Below are 13,508 nucleotides of genomic sequence, written 5' to 3'. Positions count from 1 at the left end.
AATGGCAATGTGTCTTTTACTGTAATTTTTTTTTTAATTTAAACATTCACTGTATTTTTTTTTATCACATCTCATCATACATATAAACTCATTTATTCCTCTAGAATAATCCTAAAGGGTAGGTACTGTTACTGTCTCCATCTTTATAGATCCTGAAACTGGGGCATTGAGAAGCTATGTAACTAGCCCAGGTTTCCATTACAGGTAACTGGCCGAGCCAGGATTCAAACCTAGGCAGGTAGTCTCCAGGGTCTTTACTTTTAATCTCATTAAAATCCAGAAACACCAATAAATCTATCCCTAGACTTAAGTAAACACAATACATGTCTAAATATTTAAAGCTATTTATTTTGTAAAGTATGAAGTTTTGAACTTAAGAATTTTCAGGCCAGTGTTATGATACACAGACACCAGAAATCTATTTAGCATCTTTTGTTGTCCACACATAGTTGTATACGCTTACTAGGCAAGTCTACACAGAGGTGACATTTGAGACTGAGTCAGGATTTAAAGGATGCTCAAGTGTTTGACAGGCTAGAAGGGCATTTCAGGGAGAAGGAACAACATATACAAACGCTAAGAAGTGAAATGGCATTCGGTGTGCTTATTTGGAGAAAAATACGAGTTCACTATTATCTGAAACAGAGGGTAGAAGATAAGAGTGACTGAGATGAAATTTAAGATTTCAGATTGTACCCTGCTGTGCAGTTTAAAGTTGCCCTGTTAGTGTTCCTTGACCTTTTCTTGATCAAGGACACACACAAATGTTTGTGTCTGATTTTAGAGGTTTCCCAGGGGCTCTGAAGCTCACTTATAGGTCCATAGTCCCCTTTCCTCCCAGCAGTAGAGAATAAGGGTGAACAAAGAATAATATGATCAATATATGTTTTAAGAAATATGTCTCTAATGATAATGAAAGATGGCTTGGATGAGAGAATGATCAGAAGCAGAGAAATCAGGGGACAGATATCGACAATCTAAGCCGGAGATTGCTATGATTTCGAAAAGAGAGCAATGTCTAGGGAAGATATTTGGGGCATAGCAGTGAGAGGACTTGGGGTGCATTGAATGGGAAGGTTGCAAATGAAATGGTTAAAAGTAAAACTAGTTTCTAGCTTGGTTTAGGGATACATAGTGATGTCATTAACTAAAAAAGGATAGATAGTGATGTCATTAAATAATACAGAAGACAAGAGAAGAAAGGGGCAAGGGTAGAAAGGTAATGGGCTTCATCTTCAGACTCACTGAGTTTCAGGTGCCCATGATACGAGTATATTCCAATGGAAATGTCCAGTAGACAGTTGGAAATGCAGTCAGGAAAAGAAGTCAGCGTTGGAGAGAGAGATTTAGCAGTCTCTAGCAAATGGTAGGTTGAAGCCCTCGGAGTGAGACAGGGTCACCCAGGGAAGCCTAGAAGGAGAAAAGCTTAGAAGGGCAAAGGAGGAGTATTCAATAAAGCTGGTTGGAAAGAAGAGATTTGGAGAAGCAGCAGCAGCATGAAAGCATACCTGTGTGCTGGGACTGTTCTGCACACTTTACATGCATTAACTTTCCGAATCCTCAAACACCTTCATGAAAGAGCTGCGTTTTGCGAGGAACCTGAGACAGAGGGAGGTAAAGTAACTCGCACAAGTCACAGGGCAAGTGAGTCGTGTTCAATGGTGAATTAGTGGTAGCATCATTAAGCTGATGTAATTGATTTAAGATAGTTTTTGTCATAAGTCTTTTATAGATTTAAGCATAGATTGGTAAGCTTTGAAGATAATATTCCTCACTTCCCCCCTGCTCTATCAATTCAATACAGTATGTTCATCAGAACTAATGAAGGAGGTATGATCTGAGACTCGTAAATTTCCAAATTCCCTGGCTTTCTTTCATCTGAATATTCTGTCAAGAGTCATACATTTCTTAAACATTTCTGTTTAATTGGTTAAGCTTTTCTTGAAGTTCTCTCCCAATTAATGAACATTTTTGGCACTAGTTAGAGTACTTCCGGAAATGATTTCATATGTCATATTTTTATATTTCCTCTTAGAATATATGTTGGGCTCTCTTGGAAGTGATCTGAGACGTCAGAAACTCTACATTCTCTTCTTAATTTACCCTAAACTTCTCTTGTCTCCTTGAATCCATCACTTCCTTAGAACTATCCCATCTTGTTTTTCCTTTTCTCTCTCTACTAGCAGTGGAGATTTTCTTTGGAGCCCATTTTCTCAGAGTCATTTTTTAAATCACTTCATCAGAGTTATGCGCACTGAGGAATGAAAAACCATGAAACCACACCAAGTTGCCACAGCTGGGCTGTCAGCTAGGGCAGGGGTCAGCAAACTCTAGTCCAAGGTCCAAATGTGGCCACCACTTCTTTATAAATAAAGTTTTTTTGGAACACAACCATGCTTATTCATTTACTTATTGTCTGTGGCTACTTTTCTGCTCCAACAGCAGAGCTGAGCAGGTACATCCCGTGGTAGACTGCATGGATCACAAAACTTAAAATAATCACTGAACTGCATCTTCACAGAACAAGGTTGCTGACTCCTGCCCTATAGCATGTTACTTTCAGAAAATTAGGGTATGTCCTAAGCTTGTTTCCAGTACTTTAGGGTTAATGGGGTTCTTCTTTAAAATAAAATTGTATTCAACTGAGTAATAAACCAAGTGATTTCTGAATTGTACACCTGAAATCTATGTAATTTTACTAACAATTGACACCCTAATAAATTAAAAAAACAAAACAAAAACGAGTGATTTCTGTAATATTTGTTCTTTGGATATAAAACAAAGTTGCCAAGGGAATAATAAAATTGTAGACTCCTTTAAGTAATCTATAATCAGAATTCTTACCTGTGTAATCAGTCATCTGCATTTTTGTCAGTATTAGCAACACTGTTTAATTTGGACAAAAAAAATTTTTTTTGAATGGTTAGTAGATGTCAGATCTTTCGTTGTGCTCAGTCTTTGGCATTTGGAGAAATAACTATCCCTACCCTCAGAGGAAAACCTGTCAATTTGAACCAAGTTAGATACAAATAAATCTGAAAAAATTGGTCTAGATCATAGATATATAACAGACTGAGAAAAATATGTTTTGTGTTGAATAAGTTCTTTTAGTTTATTAGCACATTGACCATATCTTATATCTCTCGAATCATGTTTCTGAAAAAAGGGATGTGCTTTAGTTCCCGTTATTCTGGTAAGACAAGAAATATGTGAGGCCAGATAGTATCACATTCTACCCTGTCAAATATAAGTTGTTCACTTGTCCCTCCTGGATGCCCAATCTCCCAGGTAGCTGCTCTGCCCTTCCTTTTGAGCTGCTAATGTCTTCCAAGGTCTTCTCTTGCCTCTGGGTTCTCTTTCCTCCTATTTGTTCTCTGGGATCTGCCTCCCTGACCCAAAACCACGGGATTCCTCTGCTCTGAACTCCACTCCTGTTTTCTACAGCCTATCCAGTGAAAGCTGGTCTTTCACCAGCATTTAAGATAGACCTTCCACACTGTTCCAAACCTCCTCTCTGCCATTCTTTTCCCCACTCTGCTTTTTTGTACCCTAAACTCTGGATACCAGTACTATAGTCTACACTTTCCTATGTCTCGGATCTCACACACTTTTCCTCATTTTTTAAAATCTCCTTTATCCATCTCTGCTTTTCAATTTCTTGCTTGAATCTGCTCATCTTTCAAACTCCTCTTTTGAGCATCTTCCTCTGATCTGTTTCCCACCCAACTCACAACTCCAAGCTAGAATTAATATTTTCATGCCATGAACATCCAGGGCACATTTTCTGCTTTTGTAAAAAGTAAAAAGATTATTCATTACCTTTTCCTGTTACGTATGGCTAAATTCTAAATTTCTTAAGGGAAGAGCTTTGTTTTTGTTGAGTGTTTGTTATATTTCTATATCTTCTTTAGCATCTGGTTTTAATGTTTGTATATAATAACTGCACAATTGTTGAGTGGATGAATCAATCCATACTTAATGGCAGATATGAAAACTCTGATATGAGTATGTTATTTTAGCTGATGAATTTTAATTCTTTGTTATATGGTGGCACTAATGAGATTAGATAAATTTCCAAGTTAAAAATCTGCTCTTCAGTTAGTGACAAGAAGCCACAGTAGTTGCTAAGTAAAAGTGACTGGAGTTTGTGTTTTTCGTCTTCAGAAAGTTATCCCAGCACAACCTGTTTCCATAAACTCTATTGGGTTATAACACTACAACTGAATTCTTCCAGGATTAAGACAGGATGTAGAAATTCTTAGTGTACTTGGGATTATCATAGGTACGAAGAGGAAAATCAATTTCTTGTCTAAACATTGCTGTCAGTGAAAAAAGCAAAGTAATTGTCTTTTCATCAACTAAGGTATTTAGTGGAGACAGTAGACAAAGCAAACAAGATAATGAAGAAATGTCTAGTACCATGTCTTGGGCTACAGTTTTCTGGGAAAGCAATTTAGGATGTTTAACCCTAAATTAAGGCCAGTGCTTCATGGAAATAAAGTGGGCATTGAATCAGTCATGGGACATATAACGTACAGAAAATAGTCAGAAGTGTCTCATCTCTTATTTTTGTTGTTAGATGGACTTTGCTGTGTAGACTGCTAACTTTGTAAACTATTCTTCTAGTTATTCTGGTTGTCTTGACTGTTTCTACCATTTTAGGAATCTTTCCTTTAGTATTTTACAGAGTGATGGAGCTTGTTTTATCTTGTCTCCGTTTGGCATTCTATGCATTAATTTAGTAGCTACCCGGGACAGTCTAGGCTTTGGTAGAATACATCATATGCTCTGAGAGGCTTGAATAAGAAAAGAGTGGAATGTGTGGGGAGTGAGCTCGGCAAGAATATGGTATATAGTGGGCAAAATTCAGGCTGTGGGAGGATTAGTCACACAACCTACAGGAAAAATTCTGGTGCAAAGATAATGGATCATTAGCTTCCTGAATGAGCCATTCAGAAGGAACCATTGCCAAATCACTAACCTTGCCAGATGAAATTTTGTAGAGACTCCTTCCTGAGTACAGGTTGGTGTGGGAGACTTTGTTCAAATCCTGCAAAGGGTATCGTTAAATGAGAACATGATTCCTTTTGGGTGGATTGATAAAAACCAGGAACAATTTTGTTTTAATTAATTTCAGTTACAGTTTTAAAAGGAAACAGCCTCTTCCCTTCTCTGAGTTTATTTCTTAATGAGAGCTGTAAGAATTAATCTTCAATGTGTGTTGTCACAAGGTGTAATCAGACCTGAACTTTATAAGCGTAGCACCTTTGGACTTCTGCCCTGCATGCAGTTTACATGCAAGGTAAAACAAGACCCTGTACAGTTTTTTAATCGAAAGAAAGTTTAGTTGCCACGTGATTAACTTCCTCGTTGTTTCATAATATTTAATATATTAGTCGCTTAGAAATTTGAAAGTGACCGTATAAATCTTTCTGCCCTAATCAAGTTTTTGAAGCAGAATTAAAATAAATATTCCTAACATTTCTGGCCTCAGTATCTATCAGGGATAATTGATTATATCTGAACCATGTATTGATAGAGTGGTAACTTTAAATGCAGAGTAGTTAGCCTCCGAAGGTTATGGAAGGCGTTACATTTTATCATGGTTGTCTGGTTTGAAAATTGCGTTGAAAGACCGTATAAAGATTAATACTAGTCTAAGAACAAGCCAAAACCCTTATTCCATGACATTTCACACAGTGTGAAAATACACACTTCTGTGCAAAATGAACAATGATAGATTCATTTCTTGCAAAGCACATATAAATAGAAACGTTGTAAATTTCACATTTGAACTCTCACACTTACTTTGTGCATGGAACTAAGTTCCGGTCCCTGCTTTCCAGAGTTGACACTGTCTGGTAGGGGAGATAACAGGTGTAAGAAGCATATACGACCAGGACCACCTCGCACCAGTAGAATTGACCAAAGTACCAGGTGTGAGGGAAAGCTGCTTCTTTCTAGCCAAGAAGATCAAGGAAGGAGGTGGGAGTTGTGGTTTTGAGCTGGATTTTGAAGGACGTATAGGCAAAGACAATGGGGAAACAGATGACTGAAGTGGAAAAATGCTTCTTGGGCCAGTGTCAGATTGACATAGGCTATAGACAAGACACACACAGTGTTTGTGATGCAGGAGGGACAGGGAATTCCTTAGGTGTGGTTCTCAATATTCACCCTGCCTCCTCCCTCTCCTCTGCTGCCAGGTTGGGGGAAATAGAGATGCAGCAGCAGACTTGATCTTAGACCCAGGGTCTTCTGTTTTGCTTTACCTTCCCACTCGCCATTATAGGAAGGTAAGAAGTAAGGGAAAATAAGACTCAGGAAGAGGAATGGGGGTGAGAGTAGGCAAAACGAACTGCCGTTTAGTAGGAAAACTGCACGGGGCTCTTTACCATATTTTTCTTCCTTCTTTTTCCTTTTTCAGAAGCTTTCTCTCCTTTTCCAAAGCTTGGCAGAGTCCCTCATAGAAAAGAGCAAGGAAAAAGGTGGGTAGGGCAGTTTCAGTAGCTGACCACTGATATTCAGTCTACCTAAAATTATATGGGATTAAAGAGCATCGATTGAATAGTGTATGCAGAAAATATACAGATATAATGCTGAGCATACAATAATAATCTTGATGGACCCTACCTTAGTTCTTCTATGTCACCATTATAGTCAGCAACTAAATATTATTTAGGACCTACAAGATGCACGGACTTGTCTTACAACATAGTAGCAGAAATTAAAGAAAAAAAAATTTATTGTAGAGGTGGAGGGGGATTTAGGATAAATTTTTTTTCCAGAAAAATAGTGCTTAAAGGAGCAATCACAGCATAGCACGTTGGGTAGACATAAATCTTTTGCACTTTCATTAAGTTATAATATTTCAGAATACGTGTGTGTGTTTTCCTTCTACATAAGTAAAAAGAGAAAACTAAAACAGTGAAAAAATAAGCTTGAACAATAATCAAACCTGTAGTTTTTAAAGCTACATTGTGAAGAAATGCACCCGCTAGGGAGGCTGAAAGGTAAAAACTGCTATCACCTTTTAGGGCTAGAGAGTAACTAATTTAGTTTCTACTCTGTATTACTTGTCAGGTTTTTCTTTTTTTCCTTAAAATGAACATATTTTATTTTCTCATAAAATGTTTCTTTGCTTTCTGAGAAACTATGTTAAGTTGAAAACTGTTCTTTGATAGTACAGTCAGATCTTTCTGCTGGAGTATTGTTCTAGGAATTTGGCAACAATTCTACTCTGTTAAGGCAAATTAGAGACTATTAATGCGTCTTTTCTGGGGCACTGTTATTGTACATTTATGTGCATATGTGATGAAACCACTTCATACTTACTGTTTTTAAAAACAGGTTTACATTTAATTGAGGAGTTAAATGTTTTTCTGGAAAATACACCTGGCCCTTTTTAGAATATATTTATATTATATTTTAGAATATAATATAAATTGAGAGTTTTCTTATTCCAAACTCTGGGTAAGATGTAAATGATGAATGTTACTCGTTGTTGAGGAGTTCAATGGTTGCGCCTTTGAGATTACACATGATGGAGTAGAGGTAAAATGCTGAGACACCATTCCTCTGAACTTTCTCCTCAAAAGATAAGTTGGAAGAAATTTTCCTGGTTGGCCATAGGCAGTCCTTCCAAGAGACTGAAAGTTCTGTGGCGATGTGCTAAATGACTGTAATCTCTCTTTTTCAGCTTCTGCCCCTTGCTGCAAAACAGCAAGAGAAGGAAATCAAGGAGCCACTCCTGTGATTTACCAGACAAGCCAGCAGGGTTAATAGATGGACTGAGTTCCCAGGGAAGACCACAGGCATCTGAGGCGAAACCACTTGGAACAGCTTTTACCTTACAGCTGACCTAGAACCGAGTCCCAGGTACAAGGTGAGTTGGGAGAACGCCAGCTTAAAATCATAAATGGAGTTAGATTAGGCAGGGCTTAATAACAGCAAAACATTAGTGAGATCTTACCAAATCACAAGAAGTTGTTTCTTTATACCTTTTATGTATATATCAGATCTAAAAATAATACATAGTCATCCTGGTTATGTTTAGCCATCTTAATAAAAAGTTCTCCTGTAAATTTTTAAAGGATAGGAAGTAGAAAAACATGCCAAAGTATTTCTTAAGCTTCTTCTATCTGCAGTCTGGCATCATGTGGAAATAAGACACTCCCCTTCTCTCTTTGAGTAATGAACCTGCAGACCTGTGCCTAAAATTAGTTGACATGTTATCCTTGCTTTCGTTGTAAATACATATGCATACAAACCCACGTATGCATGCATACATACATTCTCAAAATGCACTTATTTTTTGTAATCTTTCATGGTAAACAGCTAGGCAATAGATTGGTTTCTTTTTGCCCATGAGATTGAAATAACTAATATGAAAACAGCAATACTTACTATGGGTTCTTTGTCACCTTTGATATTTGCAGTTGTTATGTTCAGAACCACTTCATGTATGCTATTTGACATCTTTGGCTCAATGACTTCGGTCTTCACAATTTGAATATATCCCTCCTAGTTATACAAAGCTTTCTGGGAGCATGTGCCACTAGAGATCTTGGGGAGCTTTTGCAAGCTGTGTATCCTCTGCTCAAACTCTTATTTGCCCAGGGGCATGCGGGGAGTGGTGGTGGTGGTGGTGACGGTGGTGGTGGTGATATCTGCAGTTCAGACATCTGCAATTTGGTAAACACTCCCCAAGTGTTCTGATACCATTCCTACCCTCTCCTTGCAGAAGCCAGAGCTCAATAATTTAGTATAATCGTTATGTAAGAAGCTTTCTGTTTATTACTGTATTATCTAAAATTACATTTTAGGGTAGAGTTTGCAAACTGGTGGCCCACAGGGCAAATTTTAGGCTATAATTTTTTTTAACCTGTAAACATTTTCTTTTTTTTAATTGAGTTAATTGCCAACATTTGATATTCTGGACATTTCACATAGAAAATCAGATACCTGGCCTCTTTTGGAAGATTAGAAATCTGGTCTTGTTGCTCTTTTAAGGACTGAAGTTTGTTAACTTTTCCCATTCCCTAAGTATTCACTCCAACCAGCCTTCCAGGTTTATGTTCCCTTCCTGGCACCTGTTGGCTTTTGCATTCAAGATTCCTGCTTTAAGCGTCAGTTTCTTCTCCCCTTACATGAAGTCACTCCCATGTACTTTACACATAATACTCTGTTAGTCTTTATTCTTTTTTGGCATTTTATTATTTTATAAAATGTGTAGGCTTTGAGAATGCTGGCTTTCTAAAGTTGACAGCTGCCAGACTTGTCTATGAAGAAGGAAGCCTTTTCCAAAATCAGATGGTCCAATGTTCTTCGTTTGGAAATCTGATTTGCATAGTGATAAGGTCTGAATTATTCTTTCCAGAACCTGAGGTTGCCATCTCAGAGTCTGAATGTCATAACCTAAGGGTTCCATTGACTGATCTGACTGTTTTGGTTCCAGGAACGTAAAATGGATTCATTGAGTTGGCTTCTTTTTGCATGACACCTGTCAGGATGTAGAGTCCATTTTCTAGCCCCTTATTCATTCTACGCACCAGAGTGATTTGACGAGCAATGTGCCATCTATGTGTACAGAACTTTTGACCTTGAGAAATCTCATCATCAGTTGTAGTTAATCATAAAACTTCTCTTTCCCCATCTTTGATCATTATATATTATTGGGAACTAAACTGCTTACAGTAGTGTTCCTGTTAATTTGATACTGAAACTTTTATATAGTAACAAAGAGCTTTAGTCATGAAAGTATTTCAAATCGCAGGGTTCTTAGGGGCATAGCACTTTTATGTTCTGCATTAGCTAAACTCAAACATCAATTATTTGTTCATAGTTTATAAATGGGGGAAGCTGACTCAATCCCAACACAGTGGTCTTTATCCCAACCACCCATTTAACTTCCAATGGGTAGTGCCTCTTATTTAAGCAGATTTCAGGCCTCAGGATATCCATTTTTAATGTTGAAGCAAACAAGACAGGAGGCTGGCTGGATTGGATGTTTATTGCGTGTAGTTTACTATTCTGGTGGCATTACTTTGCTCTATCTCATGGAATCTCTTAGGTCAGTATTGCCTAAGATCTCCTGATACTTGACCACACGCAAAGATGAAATGTACATGAGTCCCTTTGACTATCAGGTTTAAGTCCATGGAAATAAAGTAACTGGAAATTTGTTTCCACACATTTGCTAAGGAGTGACTTGACTACACGAGAAAGAAATTAAACTCATCCTTAAAAGGTAAAAGCAGGTGATTGCCATCTCATAATATAAAGAAGTGTGTTTATTTTCTTCTTTTGTCATAGGAATTAGTGGGTATGCATATATGCTCAGAAATGCTTTCAGAAAGCCCCTTTATCTTCTGTTTTTGGAGTTCCTGTTATTAGCCTCACATTCCATTTCACTTTACTCCCTGAGGCAAGGATAAATAGACTGAAAAAAAAATGGAACCAAAGTAGGGAGTGCTTGGGAGCCATTATTGACATACCAAACAGGTGGGAATGTTGGGAAAAAGGTAAACTCAGTAAATCAGCTAACCAGTCAGCAAATACGGTATATGGTCCAGCAAAAACTGGAAGACAAGAAAAAGTACTGAACCTCAGCATGGCAAGGAAGCGGATATTTACTTCTTTTTATCTGTTTTGCGGATCATGAGATGCCTCCCTCAGGTAATGGAGATGGAGAGAGAATACCCAACAAGAATTGGCAGTGCAGATACCATTTTACCTGCTTTTTTCATCTTCTTTGGCCTTCCCTCCTTTCTTGTCAGGTTGAAGGGTGTCTCTTCTGTTCAAGAGACAGCTAATTCAGAAGAGCTGAAGGGGCCAAGAGGGAGGTAGCAGACCCGTTAACCAGCCAGCTTATCTTTCCAGGAAAGATGTTTCCTTCTCATCCAGATGTAAAGAGTGGGAACAAGGGACTTGGGAAGTATTTATCCAACAATAAAGGCTGTGCATTACCATGTTTCCCCAAAAATAAGACCTAGCCAGACAATCAGCTGTAATGCGTCTTTTGGAGCAAAAATTAATATAAGACCTGGTCTTATTTTGCTATAATATAAGACCCGGTCTTATATAATATAACATAAGGTAAGACCACGTCTTATTTTGCTGTAAGATCCGGTCTTATATAATATAACATAATATAAGGGTCTTATATTAATTTTTGCTCCAAAAGATGCATTAGAGCTGATTGTCTGTCTAGGTCTTGTTTTCGGGGAAACAGGGTAGACCAGCGCTCCCCTGTACACTGTCTTTCTCAGTCTAGTAGGTGAAGTTTTAGAAAAATGGGTGACCTAAACATCAGAAAGATTTAGACCAGCTTTGAAAAATAAATTGTAGTCAAATGCATATCCAGTAAAAGTAGAAATGAAGACGTGAGAAAAAAAAAGAATATTGTTAATATAAAGGGTGTCATATGTAAATAGTGGGGAACAGAGTAATTTTTGTTTCTTAAGACTTTTTTTCATTTTTTTGTTGCTTTTTATTTTTTTCTTAATTTTAAAAAATACCTTTCACTTAGAAAAACTTCAAATTTACACAAAGGTAAAGGGAACAGTATAGTGAACTCCCCTATGTACACACCTAGATTCATTTATCTCTTTCTACTTTTTTTTCTGAAATCATTAGACAGAAGTAAACATTATGTCATATCCACTATACATGCGTCAGTATGCATCTCTTCATATGCACATTTTCCAAAACAAAACCATAATGCCATTGTCATACCTAACAATATGAATGATAATTCTTTGATGTCATTCACTGTTCATTCCATATTCAAATTTCTTTATTAAATTTTTCAAAATTGTCTTTGGCTCTCTGATTCATTTCAGTAGAAAAATGGAATTTAGAAACTACAGTCTCAGCATTAAGGCTTCTCACTCTTATCAGTGTCAGTGTTTCCAGACTTTTTCAGGGCACAGAGTAGGAAATAAATATATTTACAAAATAAAAACATTATGAGCTAATACTGATTTTTCCACGTTAACTTTATGGAATTTTAATGTTATTTGACTTTATATTTGTACTTCTTTTCTCCTACACTGAAAATCTTGGTTCAAAATAACATTGCAGAATTTACTTGCTTTATCCTTTAAGCATGTGAAATGGTTTTAAATGAATAACTCAACATTAATACTAATAGTTGTCTTATTTTTAAGTGGAGAAAAAATATAGTTTTATTTACCTCTTATTATTATCATTATTTTTGGTTTTTCAAAATTTATCCATGAGGTCAGAAGATGAATTTTTCCCTCAAGTCCATTTTTAGTATTAATGTGGATATGTTTCTTGGCAGTGAGAGTTAGTCTGTTAAGTCCTTATTTCACTAGATAATTTGAGTTATTTGCAATTCATTACATCATAGGTAGGAAATGTTCCAGAAGTGACAGTGGGATTATTGTACTCTTTAGATGGTGGATCAATCTGTGCTGCATTGGATACATTTATGAGTGTCTCTGCTTCATCACAGTGCAGGTTCAGAAACAAAAGAAAGATAAATGCTCTAAATGAAACAGAGAGCCTGCAAGTACCCCAGCATTTTTGTCTTCTTGTTTCATTTATTTAACAAATGGTATTTTATAGTTGCTTATTTTGGACTGATTTTCCTTTCCCTTTGTGGGTCAAGTGATTAAGTACTTTAACTTTGGGACATACTTTATAAAATTTGACCCTGGGAGAAATATAAGTGCTCATAGAGAATATGGGAATAGGTAGTCCCTCCCTCCCTCCCATCCTCCTTCCCTTCTTCCTTCCTTTCTTCCTTCCTTCCAGCCATCTATCTATACTTCTTTCTTTTTCCTACAACCAGGTAATTCTTCGGTGGTGAAGCTGAGTGCTAGTCAATGGGACAGAAGAAGGAGGCCTGCTCATTCCCCCTTTACTCTTTGAAATTTTTCACCTGTTTTTCTAAAATGCCTCATGTCCAAACCACTACAAGATTAGAGTCAGTATTTGTGAGTTTTTAAAAATATGTTTTTACATACTCCAGGATGATTCATACTTTAATTAGTTTAACTTTGAGGGGGATTTACATTTTCACTTGATTGACTTTTCACATCAAATGAATAATGCTGGGAAGTATTGAGTACAATGAACCACCAATAGAGATCAACTTTGAAAGGTTTGGCTTTTGGAGAACAAAGTTACAAGAATTTATCAGGAATAATAATTCTAAATTTTATCCCAGTAAGAAGTGAGTACAAAGATGTTGGGCTACCACAGGCTTCTATGTCACCTAAGGCTGGTGACAGAATTTTAAAGGTGTGAAATTTCAGAAACGATGACAATGTAAGTAGATTTGTCTTTTTATCGTGTGTCTTCTATCACCCCTACTGTATCTAAAGTGTTTCTTATTCATGTGGGCATTCGGTCATTCATTCATTCATCCAGCAAAGTCTATTGTGTACATAGTACTCAGTATGTACCAGGCATTATTCTGGGCCCAGGGCTTAGAAGAAGGAGAGCATGAAACATAATGTGTGAAGTCTCCAGGGCTGGAC

General features: G+C 37.1%; 1 protein-coding gene across 7 annotated transcripts in view; it reads left to right on the top strand.

The window, feature by feature from the left end:
- Positions 1–13,508, top strand: part of OSBPL6 (oxysterol binding protein like 6) — a 179,670-nt gene that overhangs the window by 79,223 nt on the left and 86,939 nt on the right. For all 7 annotated transcript variants that reach the window (XM_033112168.1, XM_033112166.1, XM_033112176.1 and 4 more), the window contains exon 2: positions 7,697–7,882. The gene's annotated coding sequence lies outside the window, so the exon portion shown is untranslated. The remainder of the gene's footprint in view (positions 1–7,696; positions 7,883–13,508) is intronic.

Source organism: Rhinolophus ferrumequinum, chromosome 8, assembly GCF_004115265.2.
Source record: "Rhinolophus ferrumequinum isolate MPI-CBG mRhiFer1 chromosome 8, mRhiFer1_v1.p, whole genome shotgun sequence".
In the NCBI taxonomy this organism is placed as follows: domain Eukaryota; kingdom Metazoa; phylum Chordata; class Mammalia; order Chiroptera; family Rhinolophidae; genus Rhinolophus; species Rhinolophus ferrumequinum.
Note: the sequence above shows the minus strand (reverse complement) of the source record. Positions and strands in the feature narration are given on the sequence as shown.